Here is a 22,382-nt window from a genome sequence, read left to right as displayed (position 1 = left end):
AGTCGAGATTCTTCTGTGACTGTGCTGCTCACTCATGGGAATCTGACCCAATGCAACCAGGAAAGGCAGAAGGAAAGACCTCTGCAAAGGTCAGACCATGCATTGCCTGAGGCTATTGTTCTCCATTCCAGCCCCAAGAACTCTTAAGAGATCAATGAAAACATACATTGGGAAATAAAAGAGGCAGGAGAAAAATTAAAAACAAAACAAAACGAAACAAATGGGATTACCTATCATGTGCTAGGATCGCACTAGGTAGCAAGTCAGCAAACCATGCCTGCTAGGGGGTCTTGTTACACCTGGTGGGGGACTCTCCTATTGTAGTCTGTAGCCACTTGCCCATTTGGATACATAATTAGTTTTCCCTGGGTTTTCTATTTCTTTGTATCCCTCCTTCCACTCCCACTTCTAGCGTATCAAACGCCTTTGCATGAATTATGGGAAGATGGTGTGTTCAAAAAGCCACCTCTTCCTGGCTCAGGACTTGGGGACTAGACTCCGGCCGCCATTGGATCCTGTCAGCTGGAGACCTTTGTGCAAGATGCAGCTTGCCCAGCCTGACACAGCAGGCCTGGCCGCGTTGGCTTGGTTGTTGTTACTTTGCTGGGCTACTTCACTGGCTGCTGTTCTCAAAGGTTCCCTCTCATGGTCAGTCCTAGCGTTCATATTAGATGTCTCTGAAAGAAAGGCTTTCTTTGCTGTTGGATCACATGGACCATACTTTCTGTTTTGGTGCTTTTACCTCCGGGGGCGTATTCATTCACACATTGAGATGCATGAACCTCTGTGCGTTCCCATAACTTACTGGCATGTCTGAACTTCCTTCCTTCTGCCCTCACCTGCCTCCTGCCCTCACCTGCTTCCTGCCCTCACCTGCCTGAAACAGATTGGGGTTCAAGGTGAGGCAGCCAAATCTTGCGGATGGATGCTTAAAGGCATTCTTTCCTGGCCCTGGGCCTCCACAGAAGTGCAGACCCAAGCCTTCTGGATTTGGGCTCAACGCCATCCCATGCAGTTGTCTTTAAAATCGTGCTGTTCCCAACGGCTGTTTGGACTATGTGTGCAAAGGTCTTGGCTTCCTGGCTCCATGAGGGCTTTGTTTTCCTGGCGTAAGCCCTTGGACTAGGGATGCCCCTCCATCCCTGGGGTAGCTCAGGGCAGTCATCTTCAGTCTCTCCTGAGTGATGATTGACACCTTCTGCAAAATTCCTCCTACTCATCCTGGCCTTCTGCCACTCAGACACATGGATGTTGTGGGCGGGTTGTGTTTTGTCTCTGTGGCAAAAGGACCAGCATCTGCCTGGTCCTGGGATGTCGGCCTCTGGAGCAGCCTCCAAAAATAGTGCTTTCCCCCCCTTTCTTTCTGTTCTAGTATTTCAAGTTCATGACTAATTTTCTGGTGGTTAAATTTATGTCTCCCAGCCCACCTCCACTTCCCTGAGAGCTTTTTGAGATTTCTCCCAATTAGTACCTAGTTATATTTGGATGCCACTGTCCTCAGATATTTTTTTTCCAATTGTAATGTCTAATACTTTAATGCCCTTGGTGTTATTTATTTATTTATGTGTAGGGAAGTTTATGCTTGTCAAGTGACTGCTGTTCTCCTGATTTTAACCTCTTGGTTCCTCAGATGGTTACTTTTAAGTATTGCCCAACCATATTCCCATTTGTCTTTCCCACATCTTATAGAAGAAAAAAAATGGGCTAGTTCTTAATGGTACTCAGATTTTCCCCTTATTTTCTTTTTTTTTTTGTTTTTTTAATGTTTATTTATTTATTTTTGAGAGAGAGAGAGAGAGAGAGAGAGAGAGAGAACACAAGCAGGGAAGGGGCAGGGAAAGAGGGAGACACAGAATCTGAAACAGGCTCCAGGCTCTGAGCTGTCAGCACAGAGCCTGATGCAGGGCTTGAATCTGCAAACCACAAGATCATGACCTGAGCCGAAGTCAGGTGCTTAACTGACTGAACCCCCCCTGTCTCCTCTCCCTTGTTTTCTTTTGAATCTTTCCCCTGTAACATTTATTATATTATTATTATATACTATCGGAATAGGCAGTAGCAACAGCCAACGCTCACCAACCACATCTAAGGTGGGCCCTCTTGTGAGAGCTTTGCCTGCCCTCCGCCATCTTGTCCTCACAACCCAGAGAGGTGCTGCCATGATTCCCCTGTTACAGTTGATGGCATTGGCACAGAGAAGGTGGTTAACATGCATGAGGATGTGTGGCCAGTTGTGACCTAACCAGAGTGAGAGTCCCAACAGTCTGTACTCTTACCTCCCAGCCGTTGTTTCACAACATGGACATGTATGTCCTGCACGTTGGCATGAAGAGACACAAACACTGAAAATGTGCAAAAGACCATCTCATGAAAAGTTAATTTCCCTGGACTCTTGTCTCTACTACGTCATTCGAGAGGCTACCATCACACACAGTCTCTCGTGTGTTGTTCGGAGGATATTTTATATGCAGGCGGGTGGAGATTTGGTGTGAGGGATACTGGTCTGAATCATAAAGCAGCCTTCTTTGTCCTCTGTTGCCCATTTGGTTTGTTCTCTAGAGAGTTTGTTCTCTACTCCTAGATAAAAGCAGTTGCAATCCCTGGGATTTCAGCTCGCAAGTAATAAAAGTCCAACAAATAAAAAATAAAAGTTTGGGGCACCTGGGTGGCGCAGTCAGTTAAGCGTCCGACTTCAGCCAGGTCACGATCTCGCGGTCCGTGAGTTCGAGCCCCACGTCAGGCTCTGGGCTGACGGCTCAGAGCCTGGAGCCTGTTTCCGATTCTGTGTCTCCCTCTCTCTCTGCCCCTCCCCCGTTCATGCTCTGTCTCTCTCTGTCCCAAAAATAAATAAACGTTGGAAAAAAAAATAAATAAATAAAAGTTTGACACAGACTTGACTGAGATTTCAGAATGTCCAGTTCTGTATGATAATCAAAGCTTCAACCACTCAGTCATTTCTACGGGCAGGAATGGGTACAAGGAAGGAGGGCTGTTTCCTACTACTCCTCCCTAACATGTTGGTCGATGTTTCTGATGTCTTTAGTCTCGATGAGCAGGAAAGCTCTTTGTTGACTGGCACAGTGGTAGGCCGGCTCTGGGACAAGGATGCACGTGTCCCCAGCTGAACCTCTCTGGCGAGGCCCTTCCCCATGTCCTTCACAGACCCTGTTCTCCGTGCCGGTATTTTGTCCCTTGCAGTTCCACGAGGAGAGCTGCCTCATCTCTGTCCCGCCTCCACAGTTTCTCAGAATGGGAAGTCCACCCCAGCGACTTCTGCAGGGCCTTTCTACGCTGGCAGCCCTTTTGGACGTTATCTAAAGCAAACTCTTGCAGGCTCGAAATCATAGCCTCCTATGATTTCTCCTAGGCCCTCTCCCAACAGACTCCGGGAGGGAAGGCCAACCTCAAGCGTAGGAACATCCCCCTCGTCCCTGATCAGAGCAGTGAGCCAACTGGTCTCTCATCTTTTAACTCTTCTGGGAAGGAGTCAGACACCAGTCTACTGTGCTTCCCACTCCCCCACCCAGATTGTGGGGGACCCTCACTAAGTCTCTGAGTGGTCCCACTGAAGCCTTTCTGTCTTGATTATGGCAGGCAGAGATACAGGACTCACGGAATACCAATGTTCCCTCCAAATATCTTCACAAATCCTCTCATTCCAGATTGTATTGCACCCTCATTTTGAGGGAGAGATTTTGGAGTCCTCTCATTCATTTTCACGACCCATTTAGAAGTTTCTAGATTGACCCAGAAATTGGTTGGAATCTAATTTCTCTTCTATCTTGGCTTTTTGGTCAACACTTCCAAATGAATATTTTGTTGTATACATAATGCAGTCATTTGTGTGTACGTATTCTTGTTTTCCCACTTCATGGAACATCTTGGAGATTGGTACATAAAAAGCTGCATCATTATTTTTAATGTTTACATAGTTTGAGTAAAGGGTAATTTGTTCAACCTGTCCCTTATGAAGAATACTTAGGTTTTCATATGATCTTTAACCTAATGCAAGTATTTGGCTATTTGTATTAAGTTTCATTGAGTATTTGAACACATGTGCACTCATCAGGATGTGCTAGTTTGTGCCGATGTAATAAATAACCTTAAAATCTCTTTGGCTTTATCGAGTTTGCTTTTTATTCACATTATATGTCCAACATGATCAGTAGGGGGTGGGGGACATGGTTAGCTGGGGGTCCTGCTCGTTGGAAGCATGTAGGCACCTAGGCTAATAGAACCTCCATTTTGGGTTGGCTGGGGGTCTGCTCACCCTGGCTGATCATTGCCAGTCACCGTGATGGAGGGAGAGAGAGTGAGGGTCAGGCGGTAGCTTTTGAAGCTCCTTCCTGGAAATGGCAAATACTTGCGCACTCAGATTTCTTGGTCAGGGCAAGTTGCATGGCCACACCCAACTCCAGAGGGAGAGGAAAGAGCAGTTGTATCATGTGTCCAGGAAGGAATTGGACATACTTGTTGGGCAGCACTTATGTCTATGATGGCAAACTAAGTGCCAGGGTTCTGATGGATTTGGGGAAAACAACAGGCAGAAGATAGATTGGTATTTCTCCTCATGAAGTTAGCAGATAAATGTTAATAGACTTAAATAGAACAATGACAATTGTTATTATATGGCAAGTACAAGATGTTATATATAGTAAAGATGGGAGACCCTATCCTGACTTTGGTATTTAGGGAGGGCTTCCCCGAGGAAATGACTTCTGATCTGAGATTTGACAAATGCCTAAAGAGTTAGCCAAGCAAAAATGGGTAGACCATGAGGAGTTTGAGTGTATAATTTTCAGTACAGTGAGACACATGGATGCTGGGTTTTTTGTTTTGTTTGTTTGGTTTGGGGTGTGTGGTGTGTGTGTGTGTGTGTGTGTGTGTGTGTGTGTGTGTGTGTTTTGGGTCAAATGGATATGATTTTTTTATTACCCAATTTTTATTTTTGAAAAATTTCTTGTGCATAAAAAAGTTGCAGAAATAGTGAATGAAAATATTTACCCTTCACTTAGATTCACCAGTTCTGAATATTTTCCGACATTGGCTTCATCGCTCTCTTTATATGTTTATATAGTTTTGATTCTGCTGTATCATTTCAGAATAAGTTGCAGGCATCGAGACCTTTTCTTCCTAAAAACATCAGCTGGTATGTCTTAAGGAAAAGGACATTCTCCCACACAGTTATCGCATGCAAAAGAAGTTTTATTGCTGTAATGCTGTTATCTAACGTATAATTCCGATCCAGTCTCCTGTGTTCCCAGTGGTGCCCTACATAACTAGGGATTTCTGTTTTGTTTTTCTGGAACCAAAATTTAATCAAGGATCATACATTGCTTCTAGTTTTCACGTCTCATAATTGCACTTTGTTCCAGAAGGAGTTCTTCCAGCCCTTTTGTTTTCTTTGGTGGCATTGAAAGTTGTTTTGCAGAATGTTCCTTAATTTAGATATTTTGGATCATTTCTCGAGATTAGATGTGTGATTATGCTTACTTTGGCATGAAATCTGCATAAGTAACGTATCCTTGTCCTGAATAACATTGTAGGCTCGCTTGTGATATCATCCCCCCCACTGTCGGGGCTGTTAAGTGTGGTCACTGGTTAGGGTGGTATCGCCTACATTTCTCTATTATAAAGGTACCTATTTTCCCCTTTGTATTTAGTAAGTTACCTGTGAGGGGAAACCTAGAGGCTGTATATGGTACTGTATTCCCCCAAAACTGTCACTTAATGATAGTAACATAAATTAATTCTTGCCTAAAACAATTATTGCAATGGTGGATGCAAAATAGTGATTTTCTATTTATTGGTATTCTTCTGTAAAGAAAACCTTTCCCTTTTTCCCCTGCCTCTGTAGTTTTGTGGTGCTGGTTAGTGCGCCTAGATTCATGTTTTTTAATTCAATGGGTTAGAATCTATTCCTATGATCATTCTTATTGATATTCAAACTACACAAAATTTGGCAAGTAAGACCCTCTTTGAGCAGTTCTTTAATCCTTTGGCTATGTCCCCAGCAGGTTTTGAGTACTTTCTTGCTCTCTGGACCACCACGGTAGTCAGGCTTAGCTTATACTTTCCCAACCCAGCCCTGAAAAAAGCAGCCATTTTTCTCAGGAGACTGGATCCTTTTAGTAGGGAATGGCTTCGGGAAGCAAGATTTAAGGCAACAGTAGTTGTGCTCATTACTCCTGGATTGTCTTTGCTCTGGGTCCTTCCAGTAGACAGAGCTGGGAGAGCTTAGTTATCTGTCTGTCTATCCATCCATCCATCCACCCATCTATTGAGAGTTTATTCTGAAAGTTTTAATCTGGTCCAAATCAAAGGATTCTAACTCTCCTTTACTCCTTCCATATTTGTATCTACTTTTTCCCACAAGGAGAGTTCTGGTTGCCAAACTATCATTTTTTCAGCCTTGAAATATACACAGGAAGTACTACTCCTATACCACCACCAAACAAAATCTTTTAGTAAAGTTCAAGATTGCTTTTAGTTATTATTATTTTTTTATTTTTTTAATTTATTATTATTTTTTTACATTTATTTATTTTTGAGAGACAGAGCACAAGCGGGGGAGGGGCAGAGAGAGAGGGAGACGCAGGATCCGAAGCAGGCTCCAGGCTCTGAGCTGTCAGCACAGAGCCCCACATGGGGCTCGAACTCACAAACCGTGAGATCATGACCTGAGCCGAAGTCGGACGCTTAACCTACTGAACCACCCAGGTGCCCCTATTATTATTATTTTTTAAAGAATACACCAATAATGTGCTGTGAGTGTATTGTGTTCTAAAGTTACTTGGATTAATTCTTTGAAAAGAATTTTTTTAATTGAGGTTTAAAATTATATTAGTTTTAGGTGTACAACATAATGATTCAATATTTATACAGGATTCCTTCTTTGTTTTTATTTTCTGATTTGTTTTTGTGGTTATTCCGTGAGTTCCATATACATTTCGGTCCATCTGTGGGTACGTAATTCTGTTTTTTTCCCCCTTCGTCCTTGTTGATTTAATAATTTTTGGAAGTACAAAACATTGACATGGTTCAGAAAACACATGTAAAAGATACATTGTTTTTCTTTATTAAAAATTTTCCCTGGCTATTGAGTGGGAAGTGGATTAGAGAAAGAGCAGGAACAGAGGGGAGGTTCAGAGGCTGTTTTAGTAGTCCAGCCAAGAGATGGTGGCAGCATTAAGATGGAGAAATGTGAATGTATTTTGATAAGATTTAGTGGTAAGTTGGCTTGGGGGGTGGAGGAGTGAGGATGAGGGACGAATCAAATGTGGCACCTGGTTATCTAGTTTGAGCCCAGGTGCATGAGGTACCATTGCCTAAGATGGGAAAGGTAGGAGAGTACAGGTGGTGGAAAGGGTTGGGAAACCACACATCTAGGTTTAGATGTGTTAATTTGGAGTTTCCTTTCAGATGTAAAAGTGGAGATGTTCAATTGATAGTTGGATATAGGTGTGGGGAGCTTAAGGGATCAAGAGTAGTTAGAGATAAGGATTTGAAAATCCTCCATGTAGAGATTATATTTACTGTCAAGGGACTGAGTGAGAACTCCAAGAGAGAATGTGTAGAAGGAGCAAAGATTTGATCTCCAACTCTTTACCTGACTATGCAGGCAATAAAAACATTTGCCCTGTTGTTTTTTGCTTCTTCTCAAAATACCATATCTGAATTTACTATTCCGCGGTATTGATGAATGATGCATAGAGGATGCTGATGGTGATGACAAGTGAAACTAACATTTGGGTGCTTATTACATATCGGAAGGTGAAGTCTAAGGAGCTCTACACACAGACATAGGGCAAAGAGGTAGTATGAGTGAGGCAAGGAAAAGGCTGGAGAGCGTCTTGCATTAAATGTTTACTTTTTGAGACACTGACGAGATCATTTTCAGTGGAGTGCTGGAGCGTCGAAGCCAGGTTGCTGTGGGTTTAAGAGGCAATGGGAGGTGAAAGAATGAAGACAGCTGGTAAAGATGGCTCTTCCATTCAGGAAGCAGAGAAATGGCACAGTATCTGGAGAGAGGTTTGGATTCAGGGAAAGCTTATCCTTCCACCAACTTTGCAAGAATCTTGAGGGTGGGGATGCGATTTGAATTCCCCTTGGTCCCTGGTGTGGTGCTTCGTGCACAGGGGATGATCAGACTGCTCTTTCCCCCGTTGCCATCTAACTTGGTAAGAAAAGACACAGTTGTGGTTGTGCTGATACAGTTTGAGGCCAGGCCCAGTTCAATGGACTCACCGCAATGTTGGGGCCAGGATCCAGGTCATTAAAAATGGAGTTTGAAAACTGAGGTGTTACTCTCTATATTGGATTTCCTTAAAGTTCGAATTGCTGTTGTTTCTAAGATGACATTTCTTTTATTATTTATGTGGCAATTATGTATTTTCGTGGCATTTGTGGAATAATTACAAACTTTTTTCTGCATCATGGGATACTTGCACTTTAAAAATACCATTGGATCAAATAAAGTGATTTTACCTCATTTATTGATACTGAGTGATCTTACATATAGAGAGCAAATATAGAAGTTTTGGATTGTGAGTGACCTTGTACTTTTTTATATTGGCTCATGTGTGTGTTTTAATTCCTTCCTCCGAATCTTTGCCATTTCAAAAGGAAATCAAGAGAACCGATGCTCATTTGCCACTGGCCTTCCTCACTCTTGAGAACATCTTCTTCCTTTCAAGACTACAACTAGATACTAAATAATTAGGGAAGAATAAAAATCCCTGAATATGAGAATTATCCCTGAGCCATCCCTGACACAAATAGTTTTCCAAGAAAACAACTGCCTTGGCTTATATCATAATTATTTTTTCCTTATTATGTATTATGATGAACACTCCTGATGCTCGATGCAGGCAATAAAAACATCTGCTCTGTTGCCGTTAGCTCCATCTCAAAACACCAAACCTGAAGTTTTTATTTCGTGGTAAAATATGAAATGATGTGTAGATGAGGTTGATGATAATAAGTGACACTAACATTTGAGTGCTTATTACATTTCAGAAAATGTACTAAATAAAACAATTAACAATCCTGTTAGGAACTATTATACCCATTTCACAGAAAAAACTGAGATTTACACAGGCTACATAACTTCCCCAAGTTGCAAATTGTGAAATTGAGAAAAATTTAAAGCATGTAAACATACATTACTATCCTAAGTATTCATTTATTCGCTGATAGTTTTGAGTGTTGGCTGGATAGCAGGCTGGGTGTTGGGAATATAATGGAGAACAAGTCAAGAGCTCAGACCTGGCTCCTGTCCTCATGGGACTTATCATCTTCACATGGCTCTTATGAATAAGTAAGAATAAATAAAAAAATATAAACACCTTGAAAAGTGACATAAATAGAAAGCTGACACAAAGAAATATACATCCATCCATACATATATCCAATAAACATGTGAATGGTTATTTTATTAAGAATCCAAGAAGTGCATATTAAAATAATGTGACTTTGGCATATCTAGGTAGCAGAGATGTAAAAGGTAACACCTAATGTACTTTAAATAAATAGCCCTTCTTAAAAATTTGGAGGCATGTATGGACTCCATACATGTGTCACTGAAGCACTGTTTGTTACAGCAAAAGACTAGAAACAGATCTTCATTGATAGGGAGCTGGTTGATGGAACTATGGGCATCCACATAGCAGAGTTCCATGGACTTATAAAAAAAGTGGATGAGGAAGTAGGCTACTATAAGAATAATCTTGAGGACCTACTATTGTCGAAAAAAAGCAGAATCTATGTATAGACTAAAAGGGAGGAAGGAAAAATAAAGCATATATCCAGTTGCTAATGTTTCAAGAAGACACAATGAAAGGATACATTTTTAAAAAGTAATATATGGGGAAAGAATGGTAAAGAATGGGGTAATATATAGGTAAAGAATGGGGTGAAGGCAACAGAGCTGGAAATAAGAAATGAACTTGTTTCATAGTTTGGTGGCATACTAAAAAAATATTTCAAATGACTTTAAACACAGAGCTTCTAGGCCTACTGGGGTATAGCCTAGAGATAAAGGAACCACAAAGAAATCTTAAATTGAATTCAGTTATCTTAATGCCCTCAATAAAATGTTATATTATTATTTTGAAATTTTATATTTATATGGGTAAATAAAATAAGAGATCCTGTTAATATTTTTAGGACTCAAGATTTTGACAATAAGAGAAAACATATAAATCAAATCACAAAAGTTACATAGAACCTTGTAATCTTTCATATGAATTGTAAATACCCATCTGAAGTCATGATTTATTTTTTTCTTAAAAAAATACATTTTTTTTTAGCTCTATTAAAACACCTAGAAGCAATGATAACCCAAGAAGAATGTGCGAATCTCATGTTCACATTCTGGTCTCTAAATGCCATTTCCTTCTAAAAGGAACAAGCACTCTTTGGAGAAATGACACATCCCCGGTCTGGGCCAGAAAATGTAGAAGAGGATTCTAAAGTCAAAGAAGCTATTGAGGAATACTAGAGTTATGTTAAAAGGATGTGGGGGCAAACTTGTAGGTGCTGGTCAAAGATGGGCCAATTTGAGCACCCATGAGATAGATCACAATATATTGATGTGCATTTAGGAGTGGGATGCATCCTATAGGAGGACCAGACATTAATGTCAGAATATGGGATCTATCCTGGATGCCGAAAGGGCTAGTCTCTATTCCCTGGAGCAGCTGTTGTGTTAGCAAGACTTGCTCCCAGACCTGTGAGTGGACTGTGGTTGGCTCCAGAATGGAAGAGAGTAGAGGGCGTCCACGTGCCCAAACTGCAAAGGATTGGAGAAGGAGAGCTGACTCTGAAAAAGAGATGAATGTCTACTCATATCTCTTGGTTGTCAGAAAACCTTCACTTCTTAGAAATCTCCACTTCCTCTTGCAGAAGTCACCCTGTATTCCCACCATCAGGCACAATTCTTGAAGACCTTTCCTCACTGACTCATGAGATTGGGGACCATGTCCCCCTTCCCATCATGATAGCAAACTGCCTGTCGAGGTGCTGGTTTCCTTGATGTGCCGTCTCTGCCATGGTATCCTTTCTCCCTCCACACCTCCCATACTTGTCATCTCAGGAATACCTTGTCAAGCAGCCCAGGGTGGAAACCCCAACCTTGCCATGAGTCAGCTACTTCTTGCGACTTCTCCCTGCACTTGGCTTTGTCAGCTCCTGAGGAAAGCACAGTTTGTCCTTGCCATTGTTTGGGAGCCTTGAAAATGAGGGAGACCAGGGTCTGACATAACTGCTGAAGCCAAGAAAGCGCACAGTGCTGACTGTGGGTCAGGCACTGCAGGATGTGCAAAGAGTGGACTCAGCCCTTGCATTCAAGGAGTTTACAATTACCGGAAAGGAGAGTCCATAAAAGTGAGATAACCTTCTATGAGTGGCACAAATAATAAGCTGATTTGGAAATCAGAGTGCTTAACACACGGTGTACCCTAAACCATTTACTCAGCAACTGATCAATAAAGAACGGTAAACATAACCAGTGATGTTGCAGAGAAAGGTGTATTCTGGCTTTCCTCATCCTGCATTTGTCATTCACTGCTTCTCAGTGTTCTGTGCTTGGCTTCATTTCCCCCTTTCTTCTGCAATGTGGGCCTTCTCAACAGTCTATCTCTGCATTTCATTGTCTTCTCTTTCCCTTGAGAGTCAAGCTACTCTGATGGCTTTGCCTGTTGTGTCTGTGCTAATGGCACATGCCCGGCACCCGCCATTCCCTAGATTCTCTAGATTCCTAGATTCCCTAGATTCTCTAGATTCCCTAGATTCCTAGATTCCCTAGATTCCCTAGATTCCCTAGATTCCCACTCCGGGTCCCATGTGATCTTTCTGGCATCATGCTCGAAGCCCAACTTCCCTGTGAGGCCTCCTAATGACAGCTCCCATTCTCTGTGATTTCTCCACCTTCTCTAACTGGACAACCTCATGCTCAGGTAGGACAGTTTATCTGAGTGAGACCTTCAGTTGTGCGCCATTCTGTATTATTTGTACACCACCCTGGTGTGATCATCTCATCTTACTGCCTTGACAGTTTACTCTTTGAGGCCAGGTTGGTTTGGGGTTTTGCCTTCAGTGGAGGGCCCCACAGCATACCCTTGTTATGCAATGATCAAGAAGCTGCAGGCTCAAGAGGGCCCCGATGTGAAAAGGTTCGGAACGAATCCACCAAGTGCTGGAGAGAGCTGCATAGGGCAGTGATGTGGTAAAAATGGGGCTTGGGAAAGGAAGCTGGGGAGTAGAGAGGGGAGATGAGCAAGCCAGCCCCCAGGGGCCTCCCAGCAGGGATGCGGCAGGTCTGAAAGGGCCCTGCAGCAGGCAGTGTCCTCCCGCTCTTTCTGTATTTCCATGTTCATCTCAATCCTTTCTCCACCAGCCCCTCCCCAGGGCAGCCAGCTGCACTGGCTTCTTCACATCTCTGAGGCCGCTTTATAGCTTTTGCACCTGTTCCCATGGCCTCACATCTCCCCGCTCGCCTCTCCAAGTTACCTCTAGTTCATTCTTCAGTGCTCAACTGAAATGCCAGTTTCATGCAGGATTATTCCCTGGCACTCCAGACTACGTTAGGTCCCCTTGTTGGGCAAAAATAAATAAGTTAATTAATTTTGTAACTAGTTGTCATTAGGCTGTGCTAGAACAAAAGCTCCTTGAAGACAGACAGACGTGTGCGTGTTTGGTTCTCGGCTCCCTCCCCGGTGCCAAGCACAGCACTGGCACCGTGTGTCTCCAGCACGTCCTTGTGAGGAGCTAAGTGAATAAGAGGTGGCAGCATGGTCGCTCTTCTGGCCCAGCTAACTCTGCGGGGCTTCGAGCTGTCGCTTACTCTGGGCAACAGACACTTGAGTGGATGTAATTTGACCTTGAGGAAATCTGGGAGAATCGGCGAGCGTTCTGAGGGACTGGTCCTGCTGAGCCTCTATTTTCAGGCAGAGGGACCTATGTGTTCATATTTCCCAGGTGGAAAATGCTGTGCTTAATCTCAAGTGCTATAAAATAATAATTACTTTTAAAAGTTGCGGTGAAACGCACATAACTTAAAACCTTTACCACCTTAATCATTTTTGAGAGTCGGGTTTCAGTAGTGTTGAGTATATTCATGTGGTTGTGCAACGAATCTCCAGAGCAGTTTTCGTCTTGCAAACCTGGAACTCTGTATTCGTTGAACAAAGTCTCCCCGGATCCCTCCTCTCCTGAGTGCCTGGTAAGCGCCATGTTACTTTCCCTTTCTGTGAATTTGATTCCTGTGTCATGTAAGCATAATCACACAGTACTTGTGTGTGTGTGTGTGTGTGTGTGTGTGTGTGTGTGTGTGATTGCTTATTTCCCTTAGCATAATGTCCCCTAGATTCATCTGGGTTGCAGCGTGTATCAAAATTTCCTACCATTTTAAAGGCCGAATACTATTTCACTGTATAAATGGGCCACATTTTGTTTATTCATCTTTCCACAGGCACTTGGGTTCCTTCCACGTCTCGTTATTGTGAATAATGCTGCTGCGAACATGGATGAGCAAATATCTCTTTGAGACCTTGCTTTCATTTTTTTCTTTTTTGGGTGGAAATAGAATTGCTGGATCATGTGGTTATTCTATTTTTAACTTTTGGAGGAACTGCCATACTGTTTTCTATAAATAATAACCTTTTAAGATAAAAAAAAATGTAGCAACTTACCATATGGTAGCTCCTTCGCAGTAGTCGTCCCCTTGCAGGATTATTCATTTATTCTGAGAATCCTGCCATCGATGCTGGTCGTCTCAGATGTTTCTTCGAGAGGCGTCTTTGGAGTTTCTCATGCTGACATAGGAGAGCAGGGGCCATAAGTTGTACTTTATGTCATACTTTACAGGTTTTTGAGGTGATTTTGTGGAAAAAATCACAGTTTATGCGGGACAGCAGGCATCCACATGGATGGTTTCATTAAGCTCCACAACAGCCCTGAAGTAGGTCAGCCCCTTTCCGGTCTCCTCACCGCTCCGTCCAGACTCCCGTGCACACTGGTGACCTTGTGGAGTGCAGACACCAGCTTTTCCCTTCCACACTTACACAGCCTTCTTCGCCCTTTCTTCATGGTGAAGATCGAATCCCTAAGCCTGTGGCGTGTGAGACCCTTCCTGTGGTACCGCTGTGCCCCCCCTGGAGTGTGCCATGTGTCTCTTCCTGGAAGGCTCTGTGGTTTCACGTGGGCTGCCTTGTACCTGTCCTTCCTCAGTATCCTTCCCAGTTCTCATAGAGAGCAGCTTGCCCTGGAATGTTCTCCCCAGCTTCTCACCCCCGCCTCTTGGGCCAGGTGCACTGCAGTGGGCCAGAGTTACAGCACTGGGCGCTCCACCTTGTACCTGTCTCCTCCTCTATCTCGACTTTGAACTCTGTGAGCATAGGGACTAGGTTTCTATCTCTGTGTTTGGTGCAAGGTAATCACATATATATTTATGGGGCTAAGTAGTGGTTTTCAGTGAGCAGACCAAGTCTGCAACCCCTCCTGGGACATTTGGCAATGTCTGGAGACAATTTTGGTTTTCACACTGGAGGATTTGCTACTGGAACCGGGGCCAGGGATGCCTCTACCTTCTGCGGTGCACAGGACAACTCCCACAACAGAGAAGTACTCAGCCCAAGATGTCAATAGCACTGGGGTTGAGAAACTCTAGGCTAAAAGAAGGAGGTTGATCATTATATAATATCAGTGGGTGATGTCCGTGACTCTAGTGGCCTTCACTGCAGTGTGATATTATCTACTCCTTATATTATTGTTAAGTAGGTCCACTTCTTCTAGACTGGGAGAGATAACTGCCACCAAGAAGCATTGGCAGTTTTTGTAAGGAGCATTTTGAGGTCCATCTCAATGACATTATCACAGTGGCATTTCAATTAAATGTCACAGTAGCATTTAAGGAGTGGGGGCCAGACATGCTGAACATATTGTGCAATGACTGATTGTAATCTTTTCATATAGTTGATTTTGAAGAATATTGCTTAAGAATGAAGAAATTTAGTGTTTTGATTCATTGCATTTAAATATTAACTGAAACACACTTGAAATTTCATGACACTAAACATTTTTCCTATCATTTGGGTCTTGAGGGTACTTAAAATTCCTTATGAACAATGAAGGTACAAGTTTAGATTTATGTATCAAATATAGAATTGATCAGTTATAGTTTACATTTTGTAAACTTTCACATTATTAAATTCTTATTTTAATTTTAAGTGTTTATTTATTTTGAGAGAGAGAGTGCATCTATCTATCTCTAGATAGAAGGAGGAGAAGAGAGGAAGGGAGAGAGAATCCCAGTCCACGGTGACATCACAGAGCCTGGGGTGGTGCCCAATCCCACAAACTGTGAGATCCGGACCTGAACCCAAATCAAGAGTCAGACGCTTAACGGACTGAGCCAGATGCCCCTAAATTCTCATTTTAAATTCAAAATCACACATTTCTTTCTGTTAGGAAACAATGACATTGATATTCAATGAGATCCACACTCAATATCGGTACGGATTCCCGGTTGAGATTATCATTGCGTCGAGATTGACATCACTTTGCCTTCAATGAGTTTACTGATTGGTTCATCCTGTTGAGGTCAGTGAACATTAAACATGTAAATGAAATGTTACTTCTTACTGTGACCATCTGAAATGGAAAAGACAACATGTATCTAGATTTCTTGACTGTACTAGGCATTCATTGATTAAGCGGTCCACCACGAATATTCTTTTTTTTAACGTTTATTTATTTTTGAGACAGAGACAGAGCATGAACGGGGGAGGGTCAGAGAGAGAGGGAGACACAGAATCTGGAGCAGGCTCCAGGCTCTGAGCTGTCAACACAGAGCCCGACGCGGGGCTCGAACTCACGGACTGTGAGATCATGACCTGAGCCGAAGTTGGACGCTTAATCAACTGAGCCAGCCAGGTGCCCCCACCATGAATATTCTTTATGAGAAGAGGAGAGAGAGAGAGACCGAGGATTAGGTAATTGCAGATACCAGCTTTCTAAGTGGTTTTCAGAGCATTCCAGCCTACACAGATTCCCATTTTCATGCCCCTGCCTCAAATCTACCTCTGCAACCTTTGGCTGTTTTTCCATCTTATCATTGCCTGTAGCACGGCCTTGACCATCCATACTTTTGCCACTTCTCTATCCAGTGTTTCCCCCAGGAAAGCCACACACAAAGGAAGAGGCCCAGGAGCTCAAAGAGCAGATCTGATAGACCGACAGCAGACCCCAAAGCAGTCAAGTCGTAGGCCTAAGAGAACATGTTCCATTCGTCTTCCTCCAAAGGATAGAGATAGGAGTAAGGCTGTCTTTGGAGAACCGGTCAGATTTCTCGATTCCACGCACCTCATCATTTAAAAATATTGGCAAGGCTGGCCTACTTCTGAGGGGACCGCAGGGAGGGCTCCCTCCATGTTCTGTCAGGAGTTTGACATGCTCGCTTGCCTTCTCACACGTCTCTGCCTCTGGCCTTCTCGACCGCATGCCCGGTACCCACAGGACTGCTGAGCTCATTCCCGTTTCTGTACAAAATCCGCAGTTCCAGGTTTTCTGAGAAAGTTTTAAATGGAGTTTTTGTTGTTTTCTCATAATGGAAATTCACGAAATAGGTAAAGGACTGTGATTCAGGAGGTGAAAACCTGTCAACTCCTTCGCGTATTTAAATGCAGAGAAATGATTGTACTTCTCCATCTTGTGGCCTGATTTTCCCCTCCAAGGGAGTTATAGTTTCCTTAGATAGGACCCAAAATCCTACCCAAACGAAGTCATTGGAACTAATGCCTCGGCCCAACACTCTGCATTTGTGTATCAAATGAATGAATGAATGAATGAATGAGGAATGGGCGGCCGGATGGACAAAGCTCTTCTGATTTGACAAAATGGATGAACAAGACGGGATCTCTCTTATCTCTGAAGCAGATAAGACACCTCAGTCTGCACCCTGTCTTTTGGGAATAACCTAAGGTCTTCTAATAGTCGAGCCCTGGTTAGGCTTCCGGAAACATGAAGTAGGAGCTTCTGAAGCCTGTGTCTGCCCCAGATGGCATGAATACCCACACTGGGCAGTTCCTTGCAGCCAGAGGGAATATACTGGCATACAACAGGACTGTCAAGCACTCCTTGATGGTATATAAATGGCAAAAACCAGTGCGAATGCTACGGTTGGGAGATTAATGCCTTATTTGTTAGGCCACAGATTCTGTGTAAAAACATTTTCTAAATTACTTGAAGCTTAACCTTAAAGCGGGAAAACTCAATTTACTTTAACTACATTCATAGTTTTACATTCCCCTGCCTTCTCTGATAGTATATTGAGTATCGTTGAACATTTTCTTTGTACTTCTGGATATCTTATTATGTTTTTGTAGTGATGTCCCCAGAGATGACTGAGTCGTGTTTGTGTCTCAAAAAATGACCATACAAGTGACATGCCTTTTCATAGTTTTTTTTTTTATACTTTTCCAACACTATGCTGTCATTTATTATGTTTTGCTACGTTATTGTGGTTACTTCTATTCCCTCCTCCTCCCCCTCCACTTCCTCTGTCCTCCCGCCTCCCCCCTCCCACTTCTCTTCCTTCTCCTTCTTTCTCTCCTTCTCCTTCTTCTTTCCTATCCTGCCTTCTAATTTCTGTTATGGGCCGGGATACCAAATTTGTTAGACTTATTAGATGCCACGCAAATATGCCTAGAGTAAGAGTACAAAGCTTCCAACCCATTCTCTGAGTGAGTTGCCTTCCAGTCAAGGTCATAACCTTTATGCGTAGACTTGATGGCCCAATAAATAGCACCTCCTTTTTTCTGAGCCACTGGAGGGAGACAGGGAGTCAAGCAGATGGAGTTCAGGGATCACCTTTATTACAAAGGAAGCTATTATTTGAACATGTGTTGTATCTGCAGGTAGGTAGACTTCCTAATTGTGAGCTGCGGCGTTATGGAGCCTCACCTAGCTGTCAGGAGTGGTTGGAAAGCATTGGGCCTCTCTGACTTGGGACTGATGCTGGAGACCTTGCAGTATGGAGAGAAGCCACCCCAACCCACACCTGCTTGGTCAGGGCTGGCCCCTGGGACAGAAGGGAAGGCATGTCCATTTCCCGTTCCCCCAAATACTGATCAGAAATCGCTGAGGAAGGAGTTAGAAGCACAGAGAGGTCAGCTGTGTTTCCTCTCCTGGAAACCATAGGAGTGGAGAGGAGTTTCTCTCTAACAGTTATGTGTTTTGACTGCCCAGAAGACATTTACACTTTTTGTTTTCCTTCTAAGTCCTTGGTTCTCTGTCAGGTCATGGAAGTAGCTAGGTAAGTACCGTTCAGATGACAGGAGATATATGTACTTGTCACCTTGGAAGTATAACCCACTCTATGCTTCAGCTTCTTCATTTTTAAGGTGAAAAAAAATTATTTCCAGAAACCTTCTTCAAAATTAGTTTGTGAAAGTACATCAATGAGGAATCTTTATAAGATATACATTAAAAAAGGCTGAACCCCCAAGAGTGCCCTTCTTTATGTCTGTACACTGAAACCCTCAAGAGTGGTTTGTTCTCACTGGACACCGGCATGATTTATAGGTAGTCCTCACTCAGCAGATTATTGATCTCTCCAGGCTACTCAAGAAATGGAAAACAATAACCCATTATCTTGAAGTTAAAAACCAGAGTGGTATAAAATGGCACAGCTACTATAAAAACAGCACGGAGTTTCCTCCAAAAATGAAACAGAGAATTGCTGTATAATCCAGCAATTTCACTTCTGGATATATGTCCAAAGGGATTGCAAGCAGGGTCTTGAAGAAATATTTGCACACTCACGTTTAGAGCAGCACTATTCACAACTGAAGGGTAAACAACCCAAGTGTCCGTCTACAGATGAATGGATAAACAAAATGTGTAATAAGAGATAATGCGATATTATTCAGCCTTATAAGGGAAAGAAATTCTGACCCATGGTACAACATGGCTGAACTGAGGACATTATGCTAGGGGAAATAATCCAGTCACAAAAGGATAAATACCGTATGATTCCAATGATGAGGTATCTAAAAGAGTCAAATTCATAGAGACAAAAATAGAAAGTTGGTTGCCAGGACTGGGGGAGGGAGAAATGGGGAATTACTATTTAATGGGTATAAACTTTCAGTTTGGGAAGACGAAGAAGTTCCAGAGATGGTGGTGATGGTTGTACAACAACGTAAATGTACTTAATGTCACTGAACTGTACGCTTAAAAATGGTTAAGATGGTAAATTTTATATTACACATATTTTACCACAATAAAAGAAAAGTGGGTACACCCTGTGAGAGAGGCTGAGCTATGAACCTGAAGGAACAGCAGTGGCTTCCATCTGGGGGAACTGCGAGTGGTCTGGGTGTTCACTCAGACACATCTAGATGGCACCAAATTCCAAGAAATCCAGTTTTGTGAGCCGTGCGAATGACTACACTTGTAATTGCTTAGCTGGTAACAGCATGTTGTTTTTCATGAAATTTTGTCAGAAAAAGTTTGGCCAAATGAGTTCTTATACTTCTAGTTATCTTAATAATGTGTCAGAGAACCACATACAGCTTTTCTTTGGCCAAGGATATAATTTTGAAAGAGCATTGCCTCCTATTGGTAATTAGAATGTGTTAAAATGATAAGTTCATGGAAACAAGGAAAAAATTATTCAAAATCTGAATATACCTAATATGGAGGGAGGTGGGGGAAGTCTGATATAAATTAAAAGCCAATTAAAACTGATCATCCATGACACATCTCTTCCTAAGCCCTCCTTCTCTCCTTGCGTTCTTACTTGTAAGGACAGAAAATCCTACCTAGGAGCTGGGGATCTTTTGTTGATTGAGCATAATGATGTCATCAGTAAAATGGCCTAGGAAGTGATTTTCAGTGACGTCCCTGGAAATGTAGAATTGGAGGAGCCCCCACAGAGCTTGATTATATGGCATTAAAAAGGGGATATTTGGGAGGATTCTAGGTTCTGTTTGCAGGGTCTACTGAAGGAAGAGATTTTAAAGGAGAGCAGGGTATTTTGGGAGGAAGAATGTGCCATCTGTAGCATATTGTAAAACCTTTTCTCTCTCCCTGGAAATTTTCAGTAAAATATCTGTCTTTCACTATGGCCTGGTGACGTCTATGGGCTTTTTGGGTTTGTGACTAAGTGTCAGTGGTCCTTCATAGAGGATGAGACAAGGGCCTTTTCTCACCTGGGATGCAAACTACATGCTAAACCTCATTGTAATTTCTTGCCTTCTCTTAACTTCAACACTGCCAAGCCAATGCTATAGTCCATATTTACGAAGGTAAACTAAAAAGTAATACCTCTTCTTATTGTGGCAAGTCACTTTTTTCCAAATGAATTTTCCCCAATATCCATATGTAGTCTTTTCTCTCTCACCTTTGCTAAGCATTCTCTTCTCAATGCCTGATGTTCCACCTCCCCCCATTTGTTTCTAATATAATTTGAATGGAAGCTTTCTCATGGAAATGGAACCCCCAGTATTAGGTTCCTAGTGTTAGCTGCCACAGCAGGCAGAACCCGTAATCTCAGTGGTCTAATGAATCACAGGGTTATTTCTCACTTCTAGTACATGTCTGTCTCGGGTCTGTTAGGGCCTTGTTCCAGAGTCACCCAGGTATCCAAGCAGAAGGAAGATCTGCCATCTTGCACATGGATCATCTGGAAAACACGGTCTCTGAGATTGCCTGCTAAAGAGAAGAGGGAGATGAGGAGGCACCTAGCTCAAAATTGTCTAGGCTTAGAAGTGACACCTGCCACTTCTCTTCATAGTCCAGTGGTCAAAAGTAGTCACATGGCTCTAGCCTGACTGCAAGGGAGGCTGGGAAATGCAGGAGACCACATGGGGTACTTGGTGAGCACGAATTCTTTCTGTGGCCCCTTACTAATCAGAGTGCTATGAAGCCCAAGTTACATTATAATTTAAACCACTTTTGAATATAATTTGTGTATGATAGTATGCTAATCTATTCTCAGGACATTTGTTGGGTTTTATTCTTCCTTTATCAGTTTCTTTAAACTCACTGTCTAGCTTCAGCCTAAATTTTTTAGGCCTGAAATACAGAGACATGTTACAAAAAAGTGCTGGGGACCATTAGTGGCCCCTTTCACTCTTTCTCTGTTTTTAAACTTCTATGTTGCTTGAGGTTCATACAGCTTCTCATCAGGAGGTATATGTGTAAATGTGAAACCTATCTGCTTCCAGGTGGGGAACCTGACTTTCCCTGTCTCCCTTATCTATCTATCTATCTATCTATCTATCTATCTATCTATCTATCATCTATATTTGTTTTACTTAATCTTTAATTCACTTATTTATTAATTTATATTTATTTACGGACTTTTTTTCCCACGGAGTAAAAGCAAGTCAGTGATGGTGAAAATTCTTCACTTTAGCTTTCCTTGTTGGTGATAGTTTTCCTCTTCCTTTATTCTTTTTGTTGGCTATGCTGTTTTGAAATGGCCTTACCTAGATGATGGACTATCATGGGACCATGGGGGGGTTATTCAGGGGCTACTTGGGAGCAGACTTGGGATGGGCCATGTTGTCTACAGGCTCAGCCAGTTCCAGGTCAAAGGAGAGACTATACTCATCACTGGATTTCTTGAGATCCTTCAGCAAGGTGCATTGATGAAAGGGTCTTGCTGTTTCTTGAGGCTGTCCTTGGTAGCATCTTGAGACACTCTAGGATCTATTTCAACCTCCAAAGATAAGAACGTAGTTTGGGAAGGACTAGAGAACCTGCAATTGTCCATGGTCCTGGGAGAGAACTAGAAAGGTATGTGGGGGATCCTCCAGGGTGGGACAATTGCATGGATCCCAGTGATTCCTTATGTTTCTTGAGGGGATTGGACAGAATTGAACTGACCTTCACCATGAACTCCATGCCCAGATCCTTTCACACTGATGTAAATACCCCTCTTACCCTTTTGTAGCTCCTTGCCTGCATCACACCGGCCTGATGGTGTTAACCCAACAAGAGAGCAGGGAAGGAAGGAAGGGGCCATGACGTTAATCTTTCTCCTTCTTTCTTTCTTCTGTTCTCAACAAGGCTTTCTGTGTTTTGCTGAAGGAAACAGCATCTCAAAGGCCTTTCTCTGGCCTTTGCTACAAGCAGATGCGTAGGAAGGTCAGTCAGATCGGGCTATGGAAAACAACTAGCTAGTAGAGCATGGAAAGTCTCACTGTAACACACCTTCTGTTCTGTGGGATTCCTGCCTGCAGATGAAATGTTGGTCATTAGTGCCACTAGTATAAGTACCTGAGAAACAAGAAAAACAAAATTTTTTAAGATAAAGAGATAGCAGCTCTTTTTCCTCACGTATTACAACCAGGAACAGTTGTAAAACTAATAAA

At 42.7% G+C, this 22,382-nt stretch overlaps 1 protein-coding gene across 1 annotated transcript in view; it reads left to right on the top strand.

The window, feature by feature from the left end:
• The window catches only part of PCNX2 (pecanex 2), a 301,846-nt gene that overhangs the window by 5,005 nt on the left and 274,459 nt on the right, over window positions 1–22,382 (top strand). The window lies entirely within an intron of this gene.

This window comes from Lynx canadensis, chromosome D2, assembly GCF_007474595.2.
Source record: "Lynx canadensis isolate LIC74 chromosome D2, mLynCan4.pri.v2, whole genome shotgun sequence".
Taxonomy (NCBI): Eukaryota; Metazoa; Chordata; class Mammalia; order Carnivora; family Felidae; genus Lynx; species Lynx canadensis.
The sequence above is the reverse complement of the archived record's forward strand: the minus strand, read 5'-3'. Positions and strand labels throughout refer to the sequence as shown.